Below are 24,040 nucleotides of genomic sequence, written 5' to 3' on the forward strand. Positions count from 1 at the left end.
AAGGCCTATAGAACCACCCAACATGCCACCACGGGCAAGTGCCCAGCGACATTAATGCTGGGTCGACCTATCCGGACCAGAATTCCCACATGGGAAGGCGCGCTGAGGCCCATGTCCCCTGCCCGCATTGATTCCGAAGTCCGAGCTGCCGATGGTGCGAACAAAGAGATCATGAAATCATATGCTGATCGACGCTGGCAAACCAGACCCTCCTCCCTGCAGGAAGGAGATACTGTTGTGGTAAAACAAGAGCAACAAAAGAAAACGGACTGTCGATTCCGAGATGATCCTTTGACCATTACGCGCCAGAAGGGCACCATGGTGACTGCAGAATCGGACAAGAGGAGAATTACCAGGAATATATCCCATTTCCAAAGATGTACTCCAGCTCTGAGAGATGCTCTCACTAGAACAGTCAAACCAACCAGTGGTGAATGCAGTGAGAGTCGTGACCAAATAAGAGATCCTCCAAATGTGGACACTCAGCCTGAGAGTGAGACTGCCTATGATGGAGGCTCCCAACGGCCTCGACGAAATGTTCAACGGCCCAAACGACTAACTGAGGAACTATGAACTAACTGGTTATTCCATTTTGTTAAGAAAGGGTGAGATGTGGGATTGTGAGCGGTCTAGTAGTTGGGTGGGCGGAGTTAGTGGGCTGTGGGAAGAGGAGGACCCAGGGGATGGGCAAGTTACTTAGAGTAGGGACGGGGACCTGAGAGCACCTGTTGAATAAAGCTCTTAGATAAAAGAAGAAGTAGTCTGTCATTATTACAAGGAAGACACGACACTGAGGAGTAAAGAGATGAGGTGTAAGATGCTCTGATGGACGAGATATGGTGTGAAAAGGGCATTAATGTCTAGCGTACAGTAAACGTAATGGGGTGATCAATTCACTCTGAAGACCACTAACCCTTCCAGAGACCACCATATTGTCTAATTCAGTCTCATAATTTCAAAACGAAAATATTTCAATATTAATTATTTACAAAAAAGTAATTGTTGTTAGTAATTCGTATTACACAGCCGCAGACAAAGCCAATGCCAATAGTCCTGGCTGGTTTTAGGTGTATGTCAGTTGTTGTGTTTTATATCTATATGCAATAACCAAATGCTGAGAGATGCACCAAAATACTGGCCGTGTGGCACACTATGGTAATTACAAAAATGTAGTTTGCTTGTTTAAACCACACCCTTAATTGCATAGGCCATGCCCAGTTTAGAGACACCCACCATTTTTTCATAAACCTTAAAGTCCTGGTTGGAGGTAAGAACATTCTGTCCTATTCATTAGGCAACATTTGCCTTTCAAGGAGGCACATGCTTGTCACTTACAACTTCAAAGAAATAGGTCAGAGGCAAATCACGTAGACATAATAATCTCACCAGACCCATATCAGGACAACAGATAATGCTTAATAAAACAGAAGTATTTTGCCCTTGCGTTTTCATTTAAAATGGAAAAGTAGTTTGACATGAACACACTTGTGAAGATTTGAATTTGTACGGGAGAGCATTGCTCATGATTGGCCCACATGCATGTCCACACAACAGAACCTGCAGTGGAAATGTGCCAAAGCTGAAGTACTACACAGACCAAAATAGTATGCCATCGATAGGTTTTCAGAGGACCATATGTGCTAGATGTCATTGTTTATGACTGACCCACATGTCCACAGCACTATAAAAATTAGGTTGAGTTTTGTGCTTTCATCTCTGTCTATCCAAGAAATATTTGCTTGTTGGAGGTAGATCCTTGTGATGTAGCAATGCCTATTCTAGGTTGTAGTGGTACTCAGTTTTTTTCAGCTTGCAACGCAGGTAGGCGTAGCCCAGTGGAGAGGTGCCAAAGTTGAAGTACTATACAGGCCTGAAAAATTTGCTGGAGGCATGTATTCTGAAGAATTAATGTGTGCTAGATGGCATTTCTCATGAGTGACTCACATGTCTACCTATCTGCAAAAATGAATTGTGCTTTCGTGTTTTCTTCTCTGTCTATCCAAGAAATATTTCCTGGTTAAAGGGAAGCCCCTTTGATGCAGCAGTGCTTAATATAGGCTCCAGTGGTACTCATTCTTTCTTCTCCGCTTGCAGCGTTTGTATTTAAATTTATCTTCATACTTGCAATTCAACATTGGCACTGTTAAATTATGTACAGCTCAACCGGCTCCTAATATGTAGTTTTTTTTTATCTCCGCAGGCAAAGCTGCACAATGCACTGCAGAGCAAAAATAATAGACGACTATTTAAGAGAATATACAGATTTTGCAGTGGAGGAGATGGATGGACATTATGTGCTAGCCTGCAAGATTTGCAGTGACCGTACTATAGTACCGGAAAGGCAGCAAGTCGAATTGCAGAACATCTAGCATCCAAGACTCATTTGAAGAGGAAAGAGCCTCCTAGATTTGAGGGTGCACTGGGCCAGATGTCCCTCCAAGAAACAATGACCCGTTTTAAAAGGAAACTTGATGAGGAAAAATAAGTTGGTCATGAGGTCACTTATGCTTTAGTGCAGTGTGGCACCAGCTTGAGCCAGGCTGATGGTCCCATTGGGGATCTGTTACTTGGCATGCATCAGCTGCCAAGACGCTCCCAAGGTCCACTCACATGCATGAAAAATACCTACGTGGTGTATTTTAGATGGACATGGAATATATATTACGGTGCTTGCAACAATATGGTCCTAATGGCACTTATTTAGAGAAAAGAAATACGATAGTCATTTATGTATTTAATTAATGGCATGAGAGAGACACAGAACAGACCACACATAAGGCTATATGGAACAGTACAATTAATTATTATATTATATTTATATTTTAAAGTAACGTATACATTTCTTTTAAAAGGTTTCTTCAGCATGGTTGCTCCAAAGAGAGTGCGTAAGGAAGATGTTGAAGAAGTGCTCATGTGTTAAGTGATAAATAGAGAAAAAACAGAATATATTTTTACAGTTTTTACCACTGGCTCCCAAAAACGGAATCAGCCAAGGTGAGGAAGCTTGGGCGTACAAAAAAACAAATAATTTGCCCAGGGGCAAATGTCCATATTTCAGAGAAAGTGGCAGCCGAATCCTAACACATCATTCTGCGGGACATATACATTCAATCCAGGCTAGAAACAAAAGTGTTGACATTTCGACCTGACTGCTGAATGAGGTGGATTGAGCCCTTGCATGTGGGTCTTCATCAGGACGGTAGAGTTAAAAGGTAGGCCAACAAGACAACCTAATTAGTGAGGGATGGGTATCACTGTGAAAGTGTGGTCTCTAAAAATACCCAAAATTCAATCCAAACCACTAACCTATGGTGGTCAGTGCACCCTAGGTGTTTAACTCAGATACACCCGGCTGTATTGGCCAAGGCTCAGGATACAGTGAAATCTCCAAAACGTTCTGGGATCATAAATACATCAAGCGATATAACATCGCTGGATATAGTCCTAATGATCAAAAACAAAATTACTCCGCGCCTTGAAAATTTCTTACCTCACTGTGGAGGCTGATCTTTGTTACTCAGCGTGTACAACGAAATTGCAATAAAGTAGACAAACCAATTTGGACCAGCCTCATTCCCTACTGAAAGGAAACAATAGCGGTGAAGCCATATGCTCACGTTTCAATAGTAACTGGGAACAAAGTGTAAAAGTCCATCTTTGTTTCCTGACTGCCAGATAAAAAAGCATTTGCAATGCAATAGGTCTCGCATTAGGAAAGTTTGAGCTATTGGTATTGTAAATGACAATTTTATTTATGTTTTGTTTTTGAAAATAGCGAAATTAATAGCTTTGTCATTTACAATGCCAATAGTTATAACTTTCGCAAATGTGACACCTATAGCATTTGTTATGCAATATGTGTTGTATTTACCTGACTTACTTGTTTTGATATTACAAATAACAATGGCTTTCAATTTTTTTAAATAAATAATACTTAAATAAAAGTTATTGTAATGTATAATGGCAATAGCTTAAACTTTTGTAAATAACTTTTGTGAAGATTATGTTCAGAGTATTTTATTGTGATGAAAATCCAAGAACAGAAGTGAAATATTAACATCTTTTTGTTACATTTGCAATAAAGCTTGAAACATTGAGAGAACATATTTGAGCCAGTTGTTGTTGAATGGTTGCACAGATTGAGGCTGTGGTGGCGCTGAGTGAAGTTGTGATGGCGAACGGGTGATGTTGTGGTAGAGCATAGTGATGTTGTGGTGCCCCTGAGTGATGCTGTGGTGGTGGTGAGTGATGCTGTATGCTATGCTATGTTTTATTTTGCTATCCTATGTTTTGTTTTGCTATGCCATGTTATGATATGCTATGCTTTGATTTGTTTGCTATGCTATGCTTTGTTTTGCTATGCTATGCTTTATTATGCTATGCTATGTTTTGTTACGATATGCTATGTTTCGTTGTGTTTTATTATGCTATGCTTTGTTTTGCTGTGCTATGTTTTATTATGCTATGCTATGTTTTGTTGTGTTTGGTATGCTATGCTATGTTTTGCTATGCTATTACATGTTTTGTTTTGCTATGCTGTTTTGTTGTGTTTTGTTAAGCTATGCTATGTTTTGTTGTGTTTTGCTATGGTTTTATTATGCTATGTGTTGTGTTTTGTTATGCTATGTTTTGTTATGTTATGCTATGTTTTGTTATGCTATGCTATGTTTTGTTTTGCTATCCTATGCTTTGTTTTGTTATGCTATGCTATGTTTTGTTGTGTTGTGTTATGCTATGCTTTGTTTTGTTGTATTTTGCTATGCTATGCTTAGTTATGCTATCCTATGTTTTGTTATGCTATGATATGTTTCGTTGTGTTTTATTATGCTATGCTTTGTTTTGTTTTGCTATGTATTGTTATGCTATGTTTTGTGATGCTATGTTTTGTTATGCTATGCTATGCTTTGTTTTGCTATGTTTTGTTATGCTATACTATGCTAAGCTTTGTTTTGTTGTGCTATGCTATGTTGTGTTTTGTTATGCTATGCTATGTTTTGTTGTGTTTTGTTATGCTATGCTATGTATTGTTGTGTTTTGTTATGCTATGTTTTGCTATGCTTTGCTATGCTATGTTTTGTTATGTATGCTATGTTTTGTTGCGTTTTGTTATGCTACGCTATGTTTTGTTGTGTTTTACTATGTTTTGTTATGCTATGCTTTTTTATGCTATGCTTTGTTATGTTATGCTATGTTTTGTTATCTTATGCTATGTTTTGTTGTGTTTTGTTATGCTATGCTATGTTTTGTAATACTATGCTATGTTTTGTTTTGTTTTGCTATTCTTTGTTATGTTATGCTATGCTTTGTTTTATTGTGTTTTGTTATGCTATGCTATGCTTTGTTGTGTTTTGCTATGCTGTTTTCTTTTGTTTTGCTATGCTTTGTTATGTAATGCTCTGCGTTGTTTTGGTATGCTACGCTATGTTTTATTGTGTTTTGTTATGCTATGCTATGCTTTGTTGTGTTTTGCTATGCTATGTTTTGTTTTGTTATGCCATGTTTTGTTTTGCTATCCTATGCTTTGTTTTGTTATGATATGCAATGTTTTGCTATCCTATGCTTTATTTTGTTATGCTATGCTATGTTTTGCTATCCTATGATTTTTTTTGTTATGCTATGCTATGCTGTGTTTTGTTATGCTATGTTTTGTTATGCTATACTGGTGAGGGTGTGTGAGGGTGTGTGAGGGTGAGTGAGGGTGAGGGTGTGTGAGGGTGAGTGAGGGTGAGGGTGAGCGAGGGTGAGGATGTGTGAAGGTGAGGGTGAGGGTGAGGGTGTGTGAGGGTGTGAGGGTGAGTGAGGGTGAGGGTGTGTCAGGGTGAGAGGGTTGTGAGAGTGAGTGAGGGTGAGGGTGTGTGAGGGTGTGTGGGGGTGAGTGAGGGTGTGTGAGTGAGGGTGAGTGTGAGCGAGGGTGAGGGTGTGTGAGGGTGAGAGGTTTGTGAGGGTGAGCAGCTGTGAGGGTGTGGGGTGAGTTAGGGTGAGTGAGGGTCTGTGAGGGTGAGGAGGTGTGAGGGTGAATGAGGGTATATGAGAGTGAGGGTGAGGGGGTGAGGGTGTGTGAGGGTGTGAGGGTGAATGAGGGTGTGTGAGGGTGAGAGGGTGTATGAGTGAGGGTGTGTGAGGGTGACGGGGGTGAGGAGAGTAAAGAGATGTGGAGAGCATGAGAACAGTAGTGACATGTGTATCATATTAGTACATATTTGATCAGGTCAATTTAGATAGGAAACGGAAGGTACAGGATAATGCAAAGGTTATCGGATGGAAAATTGGGTGTGAACATAGAGTGACATAGGCATTCAACCATGTATATAGACAACATCAGAAGGAGGTATATGGACAGCAACAAAGTACATGACACAAAAACCATATTGACATTACATTAAGGTTATACGTTCATAGGTTGCATTTTGATAATATATATCCCCGACATTTGTGTTGCGAGTGGTCACAAAGAAATTATTTAAGAGTGAGGCAGATTTCATGTAAAGTTCAAGAGGTTTTCCAAGAGCATGGGTAGAACGGGCGCAATAAAACATTTGCACCTGAGAATGAGGAAAAAAGAGAGGGGAGCAATATGCGGCAGTAATCACATTCAACAGTTGGTTACAATGAATCAATAAAAACGTTGGTGACAAGAGATATAAGTGTTGCAGAGAAATAGCATGTCAGAAAAGATGCCGCATGTAGCATAACAAGCAGACATTTACAAGGACGTAGCCATATATTTACAGTTTGTTGTTTTCCCGATGTAGTATCTAAAGGTGGGCGGTGGGCATCGAGATGGGAGAAGGGGAAGAAGAGCGAGACTGATTTAGGCGGGGATACGTGACAACTATGCCATATACAAAGGAGGAAAGTGAGCACTAATCAAGCGTCCACGGTGCACTTGCGGGAAGAGAGATAGTGTCAATTAACTATCACAAAGGTTTATAACAACACATAAGTGCAGAAGTCATGTATGAGCAGGGATACGTAAACAATATGCCGTTTATGAAGAAGAAAAGGGAGCACTACTCAAGCATCCACGGTGCACTTGCGGGCAGAGAGATAGTGTAATAAAACTATCACAAACGTTTAAAACACATAAGTGCATGAGTCATGCACGAGCCATCGTTATATTATCAAAGCCGTGTGGTAGATTGTTCGGGTAAGTGTTATGGGTGCATTTTTGTGAGCGACGGTTGTTATGCCGTATCTTAATGAATTCCAAAAGGATGCTGCTATAATAGGGTTGTGAGAGGGCAAGTCAAATATTGGGCTGCTAGGATTTTGTGCCGTGATGTTAGGCGCATTTGTGCAAGAATAACGGATAGGTATGGGCATTGTATAATCAGCTTACTAAAAGGGATCGTGTGGAAGGTGAGGTTATTCTAAGAGGGAGTAACAGTTTAGTGGGGGTAGGGAGGGTGTTCGGCTAGGTGCGGGCAGTAATCGTGCAAACAGTGAGTTTGGTAATGTGAGCAATTACAAACAAGCTCTCGGCATTGCTGTGGGGGGGCGGGGAGCGGAAGCGCATTCCTTTCAAGTCTGATGCGGGGTGGGGGAGCAGCAGCCTTTGAAGTCTGCTTGGGGAGGAGCGGCAGCCTTTGAAGTCAATGGTGGTGTGTGACGTGGCTGGCCTTGTGCATGCACCTGTCTCACATGAACTGTGTCTAATCTGAGGCATTGGCAGACTTTTCGGACCGCTTACTAGAATCTCGCCGGAGCAATGCGCAAGCACATTGGCTCAGCGAGACCTAAAAAGCATGAAACACAAACGAAAAAAGCCTCTGGCTGAGCTATCATGCTCTAGTTCTTACCTCTATGGGTCGTCCGACCCCAACGAACAACTTGGAAGCCTGAACATACTTGAATACGTGGTTTGTCAGAGGTTATGAGCTTCTGCGTGAACGTCAGGCATGCACGTCTGCTCGGCAATAACTCATCCATAGGCGTCCGCAGAAATGTTTCCAGGGTAGGGCAACATTTTTACTTAATCACCATCCTCCGACATGATTGAGCACAAGTATTGAATACATTTTAAAAAATCTAATAAGACAAAGAGCTTAAATAAACCCATAGGGGGAAGAGCAACTACAATAAAACAGAGGGAAAAACTAAAAATGGCCGGAAAAAAACAACAAAAATTCTAAATCAGGTTGATGTGGTTCTAGAGCATGGGTACTCACAAACTTTCTCTCGGGGCCAAATTTACAGTGTGGTTTGTGGCCAAAGGGGAGCATCGGTGGGGAGGAGGTTAAAGTGGGGGAGGAGGGTGGGGCTAGAGCAACAAAAAAAACTATGACCTTGAGGTTGAACACATGCCCCAGTAGTGGACGCCTTCGTCCACTGAGCCACCAGACCCGGCATACACACATCCATACACACATCTTTCTTTCTCTCTCTCTCTCTCTCTCTCTCTCTCTCTCTCTCTCTCTCTCTCTCTCTCTCTCTCTCTCTGTCTCCCTCCCTCTATCTATCTCTGTCTCCCTCCCTCTCTCTCTGTCTCCCCCTGTCTCACTCACTCTGTCTTTCTGTCTCCCTCTCTCTGTCTCCCTCCCTCTCTCTCTCTCTCTGTTTCCTTCCCTCTCTCTCTCTCTCTCTCTCTCTCTGTTTCCCTCTCCGTCTCCCCCTCTCTCTGCCTGTCTTAGTCTCTGCCTCTATTTGTCTGTCCCTGTCTCTGCCTCTATCTGTCTGTCTGTCCCTGTCTGTCCGTGTTTCCCTCACTCTGTCTCCCTCTCCGTCTCTCTGTCTGTCTCTGTCTGTCTGCCCCTGTCCCTGTCTCTGCCTCCATCTGTCTCTGTCTGTCTCTATCTCTGTCTGTCTCTGTCTCCCTACCTCTCTCTCTCTGTCTCCCCCCCTCTCTGTCTCCCCCTCTCGCTCTCTCTCTCCCTCTCTCTGTCTCCCTCTCTCTCTCTCCATCTCTCTCTCTCTCTCTCCCTCTGTCTCCCTCCCTCTTTCTCCGTCCCTCTGTCTCTGTCCCTCTGTCGCAGTCCTTCTGTATCCCTCCCTCTGCTTCTCTCCCTCTGTCTCCCTCACTCTCTGTCTCCCTCTCTCTCTCTGTCTCCCTCTCTCTCTGTCTCCCTCCATCTGTCTCCCTCCCCCCTCTGTCTCCCTCTCTCTGTGTCTCCCTCTGCCCCCCTCTGTCTCCCTTCCTATGTTTCCCTCTGTCTCCCTCTCTCTGTCTCCCTCTCTCCCTGTCTCCCTCTCGCTTTGTCTTCCTCTCTTTCCTTCTCTCTCTCTCTCCCTCACTATGTCTCCCTCTATCTGTCTCCCTATCTGTCTGTCTCCCTCCCTCTGTTGCCCCCTCCCTCTGTCTGTCGCCCTCTGTCTCCCTCCCTCTCGCTCTCACCCTCTGTCACCCTTAGTCTCCCACCCTATCTGTCTCCCTTTCTCTCTGTGTCCCTCTTTCTCCCGCCCTATCGGTCTACCTCTCTCTCTGTCTCCCTCTGTCTGTCTCTATCTCCCTCTGTCTGTCTCTATCTACCTCACTCGGTCTCCCTCCCTCTGTCTTCCTCCCTGTCCCTCTCCTTGTCTCCCTCCCTCGGTTTCCCTCCCTCTGTCTCCCTCCCTCTGTCTCCCCTCTGTCTCCATCCCTCTGTCACCCTCTGTCTGTCATCCCCTTTTTTCCTGCCTATATCAGTAATTCCCTTGGGGAACCCCCTTCTATTCTATTTTATATTGTCACCCCCTGTCACCTCACCCCAGCTTCCATGGCACACACACAGCCACACCCCAATACTTCACAGGTCTTTAAAAGACTTTAATGAGGCTTTGTTGTGAATCACCCTGCCCCCATAAAACAGAGTGTCTGGCCGCGCTGCTGCGGTGATCTTTGTGGACACTCTTTAATAAAAAATAAATAAAAACAGGTAGGATGTCTTCAAGGCACGTTAAAGGCAGACGGCCCATTGTCATTCTTTATGTGATGATCAGCAGCAGACAGAATGACAATGGGCCTGTCCACATTCTGCTCGAGGTCAGGGAGGAGCTGCTGCAGCCTCTAGAGTTCAAAGAGAAGTGCAAGAGGCCCCAAGTGAGAGAACATTTAAACTCCCGGGGCTTCTCGCAGGGGAACAGCACAGCCTGCTGTAATTGTGAAAATTAAGGGGACCAAAGGCGTCCGTAAAAGGAATGTTGACGGCCTCCCTGTGTGCTGCCTGAGTGATAATAACACCTTGTGACTGGGCCAGCACCGGACTGACCGCCGATTCAGAGTGGGGGGCAAGCGCACCCCCTTGCGCCCCCCCCGCGGACGCCCATGAACTCGTCCTATGGATGCCTTACTGTCCCATGGCCCCAGTTTGTGCGAGTGAAGGGACGAAAGGTGCTCAAATAAATGATACCTCTGAAAATATGATCATGTCAATAAAACTTTGGAGTGAAAAAGGGGTTTGTGCCGTGTAAGATGGACAGAGAAGGTGGCTCGTTCAGAGACTGCATTAAAAAAAATATATGCATATACATTTTTCATTACGATACGTAATCTAAAGTGAACAGTATTTCATGTTGATACAAATAACCCACAGATGGAGTTTTGGGAAGTTGGAATGGTCAGAGATACATAGAATAGCCGAAGCTGTAGCTCATTCAAGTCATGTGATACATTTATAGGTATATGCACATTTATTTTACAGTGTACATAACATAGATGGAACACAAATACAAACATACTTTTAAAAATGGAATACGCGGATTCTTCACTTCTGATCAAAGATTAACAGTCAACTGAGGAAGGGGTTTCTCTGAGACAACATAGTGCAGAGATACGTTGATAACAAGAGTCTTGGCAGTATAACAGTGTGGAAACCTGTCTGGAAATCTCCTCATATTCGTTCAAGCCCCTTGCCACCGTGTACAGATTATGTATCCATTTGCACTCTCATAAGCTTAGTATGATGTTAAAATTCCCTCCCCTTGAGTTGAGAGTGACCTTTTCAATGAACAACCATTTAATTTGCACACCCTGCTGACAGTTTGGTCATTGAAAAGGTCACAGTGATGAGTTAGGATTCGGCTACTACTTTCTCTGAAATATGGACATTTAACATTGAGCAAGGATTGTTTTTTCTTTTTTCGGACAGGCTTCCTCACCTTGGTTGATTCCGTTTTCAGAAGCCCTTGGTGAAAACTGTAAAAATATATTCTGTGAATTATTTCTATTTTTGTTTCCATTTTCTTTTCATAACGCAATATAATCAAGCGTGCCCCACATTGTACTGTATCTATATCGTAAACCCCATTGTGTGCGTATTTTAATCTTCATCAGAAATTGAAATCTGTTCTAGACAACTGGGGCTGGGAATAGGAGTCCCCAAAATTCATTCCATTTGTTCCTTACCTTTCCCCACTTCTGGGGACAGCCTCTGTTTACATAGATTGTCTATTTGTCCACTATACACCAATCTACATCTTTTTCCCAGTCTTTCAGGGCTAGTATGGCCTCTCCTCCCCATATCGTGCTATATTTCTTTTAGCAATCATAAATCCCAATGTTACTGCTATCTGTTCCTGCCTCTACAGGTCTGTCACATCCCATATATTAAGTAGGCACAATTTGGCCAAAAGTTGCACTTTTTTTCTGCCACTATATTGAATTTTTGGAATATTCCCTCCAAATAGTATTTTCAGACAGTTCCATATTATGTGGAAAAAGGTTCCCTCTTGCCTGCAACCTCTGCGACACAATGGCTCTGATCGCTATCCCATTTTAATCAGCGTAGTACATGGTATATATATCTTATGCAAGATTTTCAGATGAATTAGGCAGAAGCAGGACCTAATAGCTACCTCTCTAGGCGAGGTTACGGTTTCTGGCCACTCCTCCTCTTGTGTATCCAGGATACCTCTTTCCCAGTTTTCATGCAATTGAGTTAACCTATCCGGTGTGTTATTCACACGTTTCTTGTGGATCAATGAAATATTATCGACGGTCAAAATATCGACTAGCAAAAATATCGTTGATAAATTATCGACAATAATATCGACTTTCTATACTTATTTAACAAATTACACAAATATCGAGTAAATTATATCGAGTTTTGAAAATATCGAGTACATAAATATAGACCAACTACATATCGACTACAAATATATCGTTTTTAATCAAATTACTCCAAACACTACAAAAATATCGACTGCTAAAATATTGACTACCATAATATCGTCTTGTGATGATTATCGACTTAGGATTATAAACATATCATGTCTAAAATACTATAAAAAAATTCTTAAAAATACATAAGGCTATCGTAAATACATATAACATATATTATTACATTCTTTTATTACATTCCTATTTATCTACACTTTCCAGACATTAAATGACATTCGTGCTATTATTTTATAACTTTTTATAACATTGTAAGAAGAATATTTCACATTATTTTCACATATACATTTATTTGCTTAAACATCTAACCTGCTTTAATGCAGAAATCTGCACATATCACCATTAGCACATCAACAAACACACCAATTTACTTAAAAAAAATTCAAACTAGCCTATAAAAAGCTTCTTTCCTTGCTACACCCAATCAAATGAGAGAACACAAAATAGACATACTATAAAAGGAATACAGGCCTACTACCATTTGTTGCTGCTAACTCTATAGAAAGAAGAAGCCAACACTTTGAGGATCTTGTTCCTGAACAAACAACAGAAGTAATCCAGCTTGCTACCAAAATATTCAAGTAAATTACACTGAATGATTTAAAATACACAAGTAGTAGACTATTATTTTTCCTAAATCTCCTAACTCTTTTACTTATTTGATTTCCTCTCCTCCTACATTTCTGATATAGACTACTCCTAAAAACATGTATATACCTGCTCCTATTTGTTCACCAGAAATATCTGACTGTAAGTATATCTAAATGCTCTGTTATACACCAACTACAGTTCTTAAAGACTATTTAATAATATCCTTACTTTATTTCCTCTATGTTCTTAACAGATAGTCAGATAACTTCCTAATTCTACTCAACAAAATTGTAAAACTACACAAATTAAACATGTAAGTATATATGTAATTTTATTTAAACATCACAAAATACAAAAGCTATTTTCTAAACAACATATCTTGCATATTATATCTTCCTTACAGATCCTGTAAAGACATCCTACATCTACTATACCAAAAGACAATAATACACTTGGAAAAAATGTAAGTATAATTTTTAGTTTCCTAAAACCCCCTAAAAAGCTCAAGCTATGTTCTAAACAGCATGTTATATTTTTTATATGTCCTCTACAGATATTCTGAATACATCATACATCTACTCTACCTACAGCAAACAATACTAATTTTTAACAAGTAAGTATTTATATGTGATTTCCAAATTTCCCTACCATTATTAATATTTTTACTAATAATTTATTATTGTTTATTCTATCTTCTCTACAGATCTAAACTTTACATCCTTCATCTATCCCACCAAATACAAACACTCAACTATTTAAACAAGTAAGTATTTCTAATATTTTAATTAAATATACTACTGAGCTAAAGAGAAAACTGCTTTATCCTAGGAAAATAGTTTGTCATGTGTAAATATTTAATTTTCATTTCTATCTTTTCATACCAACAGGAAATCAAGATTATAATTGAAAACACAGTTTCTGCTTTTTTGGAAACAAACTTTCCTAACTGTAAGTAGAAATGCAGAAATAAATATGTATGCACCCCAAACTGAAATATCTTTCTTATAAATATTGTCTTTCTACTCTTTCCTAGAACAAGTAAAACAAAATGACAGAAGGTGCTGAATATGTTATGTCACAGAAAAATAAATTACTGTTATGTTATATGGGGTATGTTTATAATCAGGAAAGACAAAGTGGAAGAAAAGTATTTTGGAAATGTACCAAATATTACTCAAACAAATGCTATGGGAGGGCTACTACTGAAGAGACAAATGTCTTATTTACCAGGGAACACAATCACCCCCCCCCAATGTCACAGAGATAGAAATAAGAGATGCATTGGAAAGTATAAAAACTGCTAGCACACAAAGTGACAAACCAACCACACAAATCCTAAAAGAAGAACTGTTAAAAATTCCAGCCCATGCTTCAGGTCAACTACCCTCTATTGACTCCCTTAAATGCACAATAGCACGCACTAAAAGACTAACTACCACAACACAACCTAACCCTACTACCTTTGAGGAAATTATAATTTCCCTAGAAATGAGCATAACACACAGTAACGAAACATTTATACTTTTTGGCAATGAAAGCAGTACAAACAGAATAATAATGTTTGCAACTGCAAGTAATTTAAGAAAAATACAACAATGTGACCAATGGATGATGGATGGGACTTTTAAACCATGTCCAAAACCTTTTTATCAACTATATTCCATACATGGATTATACCATCACTATAACATCCCTTTCATTTACTGTTTGTTACCTAACAAACAGCAAAATACATATACAGAAATATTAAATGTTATCAAAAATGAAATCAATAATTATTTTCCCCAAAAAATAATTATTGATTTCGAGCTAGCTATGATTAATAGCATTTTGAAAACAATTACCCACACAGCAATCCAGGGTTGCTACTACCACTTCAATCAGAGTATATGGAGAAATCTCCAGAAATCCACCTTAAGCATTCTATACTCAACTGATAGCAACTTTGCATATCAAATTAAAAAATTGATAGCACTAGCCTATGTTCCAGTTACTGATGTAGCGGAACATTATAATTTACTAATTGACAGCACATATTACAAAAAGTATGAAGATAAACTGGCCCCACTACTGGACTATTTCAAAGATACTTGGGTGGGAAGGTTACATAGATCTGGGCACCGACGCCAACCCAAATTCCACATACCTTGGTGGAATGTATACCTAAGTACATTAAACCAAGAGGCAAAAACGAATAACAGTGTCGAAGGGTGGCACAATGCATTCCAAGCTACCACTAGCAGAGCCAAACCCACCTTCCAAAACCTACTAGAAGCTTTAAAAAAAGAAAAAAGCTACCAAGAGCTAAGAATACAACAATCTGTTACCTAAATTGGACCGAAACTAACTAAACAAACGAAACAAATGTTCAGACTCCTGCAAAGCCAAGTCACACTATATCCTACAACCAGAGGACTAGAATACCTGTCACTAATAGCTAAAAGCCTACTATAAATAATCTACCCAAAAATACAAATTTCTTCTGACAATCATGTTAAATGTTTAAAACATAACAATTTCCAAATAATTATGAATAATACATATTTGTTTTACATATTAAGAATATTTTGTAAATTGATTTCCGAACAAATATGCAATATTTATAATAACATCAAACATACACATTACATCAGAAGCGACATTTCCCACCCAAATAAAATAACGTAAAAATACTTACAATTTATGTAACATAGAAAGACGTAATCCAGCCACATATAATCCATACAATCCCTTACAATCCAGGCCAAATCCAATAGCGGAAACCCTCAAAAACCCGAAAACAATGTAAAAATAAAATAAACGTTCCAGGAAATCCCAAAAACACAAGTGTGGACACTTTAGTATTTAAAGTGATATACACACACCTTAAAAAAAAATCGTAACGCATTATCGTTTCTCCAATCCAATACGAGCCCCTCCAAAATCCCGAAAAATATTAAAAAGTTAAAACAACTGCTCCAGGCAATCACGAAAAATAGGAGATAGATGTAAAAAAATAACTGTTATGAGTTATACACTACTTTCTCCCCCAAAAAAACGCTTCCTTCCATGTAAATCTCATGCGAGGAACCGGAACCTGTAAAAAAGCATACATAAATAAACCCACCCACAAAAGCCCCTAAACATTTCTAAATACACTCACAAATAATGTTGAACATGTAAAAAGACATTTCCTAAGCCTTAAAATAACACTAGTACTGAAACATACACGACGCATCCATATTAGTGACATTTCACCTAAAACATACCTAAACAACGACTACATACACACAACAACACTACACACTTCGAATATACCCTCAAACATTACTACTCTGAAAAAAATAATAGTTAAAAATTACCTTACCTCTCTCTACGCGAAGCAGCTCCCAACCGCGAGCTTCTCCAGTCCTGAATGAAGCTCAATAACCTTACGCGGTAAAAAAGTAGTCCCCTTAAACCATATTAGAAAACGATTCATAGTAAATACAATGTTATAATGAAATATAACATACATACCCATACTTATTATATGAAAAATAATTTGCAAGACTCATAATAATTTGATGAGTGAAAATATATATTTTTTTAATATTAAATAATATATAATAATTATTATATCATATTAATATTAAAAAAATAGTAAAACAGGTAATTAATATATGGTACTTTTGTATATTCTTGTAAATTTATTGCAATCACTTATTCCTTTATTTTAGTGACTATACATAATTACTGTTTTTGTAAATTATTAATATTAATAAATATTATTTATTATTTATTTTTATTAATATAAATTCTATATGTCAATTTGAAATATAAACAATGACTTAAATACAATTTAATTTGTATTAGCTGAATGTATGTATTTGTGAAAAAAATGTTTGAATTAATTAAGTATAGTAATTAATTATAATAATTAATATATATTATTGATTATTATAATTAATTATTAAAACAATTAATATAATAATTACTAAGTTTTCTAAAATGTGATAAGTACCAAAGTCATTATTTTACAATGTCACATAATATTATTATACTTCTTTTTTCCCAATACTGTTCTATACATAACAACATAATACATCTTTGTGTATTCTTTAGCATGAACATTGTATTTAATATGTTCCAAAAAAATGTCTTAGGGGTCCATTAGGATGACGGGCGGACTTTGTCCGCCCGCCATCCTGTCATAGTAGGGGACCGCCCGCCCTAAGGGCGGGGGTCCCGTGTGCAGCATTAGGATGCGCCCGCCACAGTGGCGGGCGCATCCTGCATTCATTTCATTGTGGCGGGCGGTGCATTCAGCACCGCCCGCCACAATGCCAGGAAGGCATGTCGTGCACTTCCATGCACAGCATGGCAGGCACCGCGCGGTGCCTGCCATGCTGTGCATGGAACTGCTGGGGGGTACACAAGGTACCCCCCATGTGCACCCCCCACCACCCCCGAGTCCTTGGGGGCCTGTAACGGGCCCTCACAAGCAATCACCGCATTCGTTACCGTGGCGGTATTGCCACCACGGAAAGGCAGCTGCAGACAGGCATCCTAATATGGATGGCGGTGTCTGATAGACACCGCCACCATATGGTCCCATTACTGCCCCGGCCGCAAGGCGACCGGGGCGGAAAACAGGCGGGCGGTGTTTCGCACCGCCACGGTCCCCTCCGCCATCCTAATATGGCGGAGGGGAATTGTGCTGACGATGTCGGGCGGATTTCCTCCGCCACCTGGCGGTAGACACCGCCAGCCTGGCGGTGGAAATCCGCCCGTCATCATAATGGACCCCTTAGTTTGTAGTATTTATATAGAACAAATATAATAATTTTGCTGTTACTTTATAAATATGTATATATTCAAAATATATATTTAATAATATTAATATATAAAATATTGACATTATTAAATATAAATAGAACTTTCAGTTAAATATGTGAATATTATTAGTATTAAATATTAGTACTTGTTACCCAAACATAAAGAAAAAAAAAATTCCTGTATAAATACTGTGAAATATTGTTTTTGGACAATGTACAACATTTACATAAAAGATAATGTGTTATTTTGCTAACACTACTTTCGAAAATACTTTCATGATATGTTTGCATTTTATTATATTGTACTGTACATAATGAAAAAATAAAATATGTGAATAAACATTTTTATAAACATCCATGTTGATTTTTTTGTCTAAGATAATGACACAGTTATGTAAACTTTTCTGCAAGTGTACTGGACACTGACCAATTATAATGTACTATTCCTACTCCAGTAAAGCTAATATCAGGGAAGGTGCTGGACACTGACCAATTATAATTTACTATTCCAACTCCAGTCAGGCTAATATCAGGGAAGGTGCTGGACACTTACCAATTAAAATTTAATATTCCAACTCCAGTCAGGCAAATGTCAGGGAAGGTGCTGGACACTGACCAATAATAATTTACGATTCCAATTCCAGTCAAGCTAATATCAGGGAAGGTGCTGGACACTGACCAATTAAAAATTACTATTCCAACTCCAGTCATGCAAATATCAGGGAAGGTGCTGGACAGTTACCAATTAAAATTTAATATTCCAACTCCAGTCAGGCAAATGTCAGGGAAGGTGCTTGACACTGACCAATAATAATTTACTATTCCAACTCCAGTCAAGCTAATATCAGGAAAGGTGCTGGACACTGACCAATTAAAAATTACTATTCCAACTCCAGTCATGCAAATATCAGGGAAGGTGCTGGACACTTACCAATTAAAATTTAATATTCCAACTCCAGTCAGGCAAATGTCAGGGAAGGTGCTGGACACTGACCAATAATAATTTACTATTCCAACTCCAGTCAAGCTAATATCAGGAAAGGTGCTGGACACTGACCAATTAAAAATTACTATTCCAACTCCAGTCATGCAAATATCAGGGAAGGTGCTGGACACTGGCCAATTATAATTTACTATTCCAACTCCAGTCAGGCAAATATCAGGGAAGGTGCTGGTCACTTACCAATTAAAATTTTATATTCCAACTCCAGTCAGGCAAATGTCAGGGAAGGTGCTGGACACTGACCAATAATAATTTACTATTCCAACTCCAGTCAAGCTAATATCAGGAAAGGTGCTGGACACTGACCAATTAAAAATTACTATTCCAACTCCAGTCATGCAAATATCAGGGAAGGTGCTGGACACTGGCCAATTATAATTTACTATTCCAACTCCAGTCAGGCAAATATCAGGGAAGGTGCTGGACACTTACCAATTAAAATTTTATATTCCAACTCCAGTCAGGCAAATGTCAGGGAAGGTGCTGGACACTGACCAATAATAATTTACTATTCCAACTCCAGTCAAGCTAATATCAGGGAAGGTGCTGGACACTGGCCAATTAAAAATTACTATTCCAACTCCAGTCATGCAAATATCAGGGAAGGTGCTGGACACTGACCAATTATAATTTACTATTCCTACTCCAGTCAAGCTAATATCAGGGGAGGTGCTGGACACTGACCAATTAAAAATTACTATTCCAACTCGAGTCATGCTAATATCAGGGAAGGTGCTGGACACTGGCCAATTATAATTTACTATTCCAACTCCAGTTAGGCAAATATCAGGGAAGGTGCTTGACACTTACCTATTATAAAGTAAATATTCCAACTCCAGTCAGGCAAATGTCAGGGAAGGTGCTGGACACTGACCAATAATAATTTACTATTCCAACTCCAGTCAAGCTAATATCAGGGAAGGTGCTGGACACTGACCAATTAAAAATTACTATTCCAACTCCAGTCAGGCAAATATCAGGGAAGGTGCTGGACACTGGCCAATTATAATTTACTATTCAAACTCCAGTCAGGCAAATATCAGGGAAGGTGCTGGACACTTACCAATTAAAATTTAATATTCCAACTCCAGTCAGGCAAATGTCAGGGAAGGTGCTGGACACTGACCAATAATAATTTACTATTCCAACTCCAGTAAAACTAATATCAGGGAAGGTGCTGGACACTGACCAATTAAAAATTACTATTCCAACTCCAGTCATGCAAATATTAGGGAAGGTGCTGGACACTGACCAATTATAATTTACTATTCCTACTCCAGTCAAGCTAATATCAGGGAAGGTGCTGGACACTTACCAATTAAAAATTACTATTCCAACTCCAGTCATGCTAATATCAGGGAAGGTGCTGGACACTGGCCAATTATAATTTACTATTCCAACTCCAGCCAGGCAAATATCAGGGAAGGTGCTGGACACTTACCTATTATAAAGTAATATTCCAACTCCAGTCTGTTAAATGTCAGGGAAGATGCTGGACACTGGCCAATAATAATTTACTATTCCAACTCCAATCAAGGTAATATCAGGGAAGCTGCTGGACACTGCTCAATTTAAAATTACTATTCCAACTCAATTCATGCCAATATCAGAAAAGGTGCTGGACGGTGGCCAATATTAATTTACTATTCCAACTCCAGTAATGCAAATATCAGGGAAGGTGCTGGACACTGGGCAATTAATATTTACTATTCCTACTCCAGTCAGGAAATTTTGTAATAATGTGCTGTACAATAATCTTTCCAAATTTACTATTCCTACTCCTGTAAATGTAATATAAAAGCATACCTTTTTCCTAATATTATGTTATAATTTATTATATTGTTATTGTATTTTATGATATTAGTAAGACAATATTTATATAATCTTATTACTGTAAATTACATATCTGTTTTTGTTATTATTAAAAATTATTTGTAAAAGAAAGGACGTTTCTCTATGAAATTTATGTATTTTTTGAAGGTATATAAAAAATAAAATATATGATAAACACAAAGTTTCTGGCATTACATTCATATATGTTTCAAATAATATTTTTTATTTATAACTAATTATTGTTTATTTTACCTGTAAGTGTATGTTATATATTTATTAATTTTTTTATATATTCCATAGTTATTATTTTCTAGAATTTTTTGTGAATATTTACATATTTTTTTCCATTCTAAAAACTATAACAGAATTTTTTTTTGAAATTTTGTAAAGATTATAGGATTTACAAAAAATTTGCAAAAATTTATGCAAACTTTTTAATTTGCAATTTTTATTTTGCAATTTATTTTTGGTCCCTTTTTTATTTTAATGTTTTTGCAATATTATATAAATATAATTTATATTTTGTACTATGTTTTTTAAATTACTCCCCACCCTTATCCCCTATTAACCCAACATCCCGCTCCTAAACATTTACAAAAATTATGGTATATATATATATATATATATTCTTTTTAATATTTATTTAGCAAATTTTTTAAAAAAAATATTTTTATTTTCTGCAATATTTTACAATTTTACTATATATTTTTAAATTACTCCTCACCCTTATCCCCTACTAACCCAACATCCCACTCCTAATAATTAACATACATTTCTATATTTTATTTACATTATTGACAAAAATTTTTTTAGTTTTTTTTACTATTTTTCAGGATATTGTCGATATTTTTGCCTATTACTTTTTGACGATATTTAGTGTACTCGATATTTTTGATACGATATTTTAGTACTCAATATTTTTGTCACATTATATATTTCGATATTTCTTACAACAATATTTTTAATTTCGATATTTAACTATACTCGATATTTTGGACACGATATTTTCTTCTATCGATATTCTGGAGTCGATATTATGCCTAGTTACCGTTTCTTGTATGTTGGTGATATCGCTTTCTGGGGCATGTGTTCCTCAAGTAGCCTGTTTTCTAGTGGTGATGATTCTGGTAAGTTCTTCCCCTTGGGAATGTTTGCCTTCAGGGCATGTCGGAGTTGCATATACCAGAAGGTCTTGGAGGGGGCAAAGCTAAATGCTTTTGGTAGATCTGCAAATCAAATGTTCTCCTTTTCTGAGTATATGTCACCCACCCGTGAGATACCCAACAGGTTCCCTTTATGAAATCCCTGTCTCTTGCCCATATCTCCCAACAATTATGAATCCTATAGCGCTGTCACTAGGGTTATCTTGCTTTTCCAGCCCAGCGATTTGAGCGTGGACTGCCATGTTTGAATCGTTAGGGCCGTAGGTCCTTCTAAATGGCCAGTTCTGGGTTTAGTGTACAGTGTTCGAAGGTGTCCCCATGTTGTAAGACTACACGATCCATTTGGAATGCTGGTTCCGTCGTAGGTTGGTGCCACCATTGGTTGATGACAGTCAATTTCGCCTCCCGGAAGCAAGTTTGGATATACGGTAGGACAATCCCACTATCGTACCATCCCAGGGTTCCTTTGTTTAGGGCAGTTTCAGGTGCTCCCCTATCCCACAGTAATGTTCTGACCTCACCCTGTATAGTTCTAAAGTAATTATCAGAGACGGGGAATGGGGTGTTCTGCAAAATATATAGGAAAAGTGGCAAAGCCATCATTTTAAAGAGTGCTGTTCTACCCAGTAGGGAGAGAGGGAGTGAGCGCCAGTTCCGCACAACTTCCTTCAATCGGTTCAGTGGTGCGTGTACATTTTTGATGGTGAATAGGTCATGGTGAGGCATAACAAAGACACCCAAATAACTGAATTCTTGCCTCACAACCATTGCCTCACAGTCTTGGGGCAGAGGTGGGGTTGGTCCATATAGCACAATGTTTACTGATTTATACCAATTGATCGTAAATCCGGAATATCTCCTGAACATGGCAAAGATATTTAGAACTCTGGCCATGGAGGACCGGGGTGATGCCACGTAAAGAAGGATGTCATCCGCATATAGTGATATTTTATCCTCCCAGTCTGCCGTGCAGCGGAGGCCTTGAATCAGTGGGTCCCCTCGTATCCAGGCTGCCAATGGCTCCAGGACCAGTGCGAACATTAGGAGTGAGAGGGGACAGCCCTGCCTAGTTCCCTGATGAAGCGGAAATGCCTTTGATATTCTCCCGTTCACCACCACCTGCGCCAGGGGCGCTGTATTGAGAAGTCTGACTCAGGCTAGGAAACGGGGACCCAGACCACGGTGTTGAAGCACTGCCATTAGGTATGGCCACTCAATGGTATCAAAATCCATACGGTCCTTAAGCGAGAGAACCACTGCATTCTCCTGGATCCTATTTATATGCCCTAACACCCCATGCAGCCGGCACAGACTGAGGGCTGTATTCCTTCCTGGCATGAACCCAGATTGGTCAGGGTATACTAGTTGGGCAATGATCGGAATAGGCCTGAGAGCTAATAGTTTGGCCAGATTGTTTGCCTCAGCGTTAAGTAAGGATATGGGTCGGTATGACCCAAATTGATCTGGTGGCTTCCCTTCCTTGTGTATTATTGCGTTTGAGGCAAGTCTTTGGTCTCTAGGTAAAACACCCTTTACCACACTCTTTGTACATTTCCAGCAGATAGGGTGCAGTGTATTTGGTCCTATGCTAATATAGTTCAATTGGTAGTCCATTGGGACCCAATGCTTCCCCCACCGCAAGCTCCGCAATGGCCTGGGCTACTTCCTCTGAAGTCAAATCCTCATCAAGGCATTTTTTATCTGCAATTGTGAGTACTGGCATGGGTCTCTCCCTAAGGAGATCATGGGCATCTTGTGTGGTACTTGTCGTCTTGGAAGTGTAGATATTTTCATATTGGGCGGCAAATGTCTCTGCTATTACCTGGGGATCAGTGCAGTTTTCACCAGTCGATGGTTGAATAGAAGCAACCCAGAGGCTTGCTTTTTCCCTCTTCTCTAGCCAAGCGAGCAATCTACCTGCCTTATCCCACTGTTCATAAATTCGGTGTTGCTGAGGGGCGCCTAACAGTGCGCCATCCCTCAAGCCATTACCAAGCCGACCATGGTGTGTCAAGTACTATGCTTTGCCTTCACCTTCAATACATAACTTTGCTGGAAAGAGCATAGCATATTTTATACCTTTGTCCCTTAATTTCTGTTTTATGGATTGGAAGCTGCGTCTCTGGCTCTGCACCTTCAGGGTAAAGTCCGGAAAGAAGGTTATTCATGCATTTTCGTAAAGCACCGGCAGGGCTATCCGAGCTGTCTGCAGTATTACATCTCGATATCTGAAGTTGAAGAGTTTAGCCAGGATAGGTCTAGGTGGTGCACCCGGTCGGCTTTTACCTCCTGGCACTCTGTGGGCTCGCTCAACTGAATTTTTTTTTGATAAGCCATGTGGCTGCAGATGTTTGAGCATTAGTTCCTCCACAAAATAGGTCTGCGTTTGGCCCTTCTGCTCCCTCCGCGACCCCTAATATGCGCATGTTATTATGTTGCGTCCTGCCCTCATAATCATCTAGTCTTGCTTCCAAAGTCGCTTTGGCCGCCTGTAGGTCCCCAACCTGGTCTTTGAGCATTTTAAAGTCTTGCTGCAGGGCCACCGTGGTATCTTTAACTTCCT

Source organism: Lissotriton vulgaris, chromosome 10 (assembly GCF_964263255.1).
Source record: "Lissotriton vulgaris chromosome 10, aLisVul1.2, whole genome shotgun sequence".
Taxonomy (NCBI): Eukaryota; Metazoa; Chordata; class Amphibia; order Caudata; family Salamandridae; genus Lissotriton; species Lissotriton vulgaris.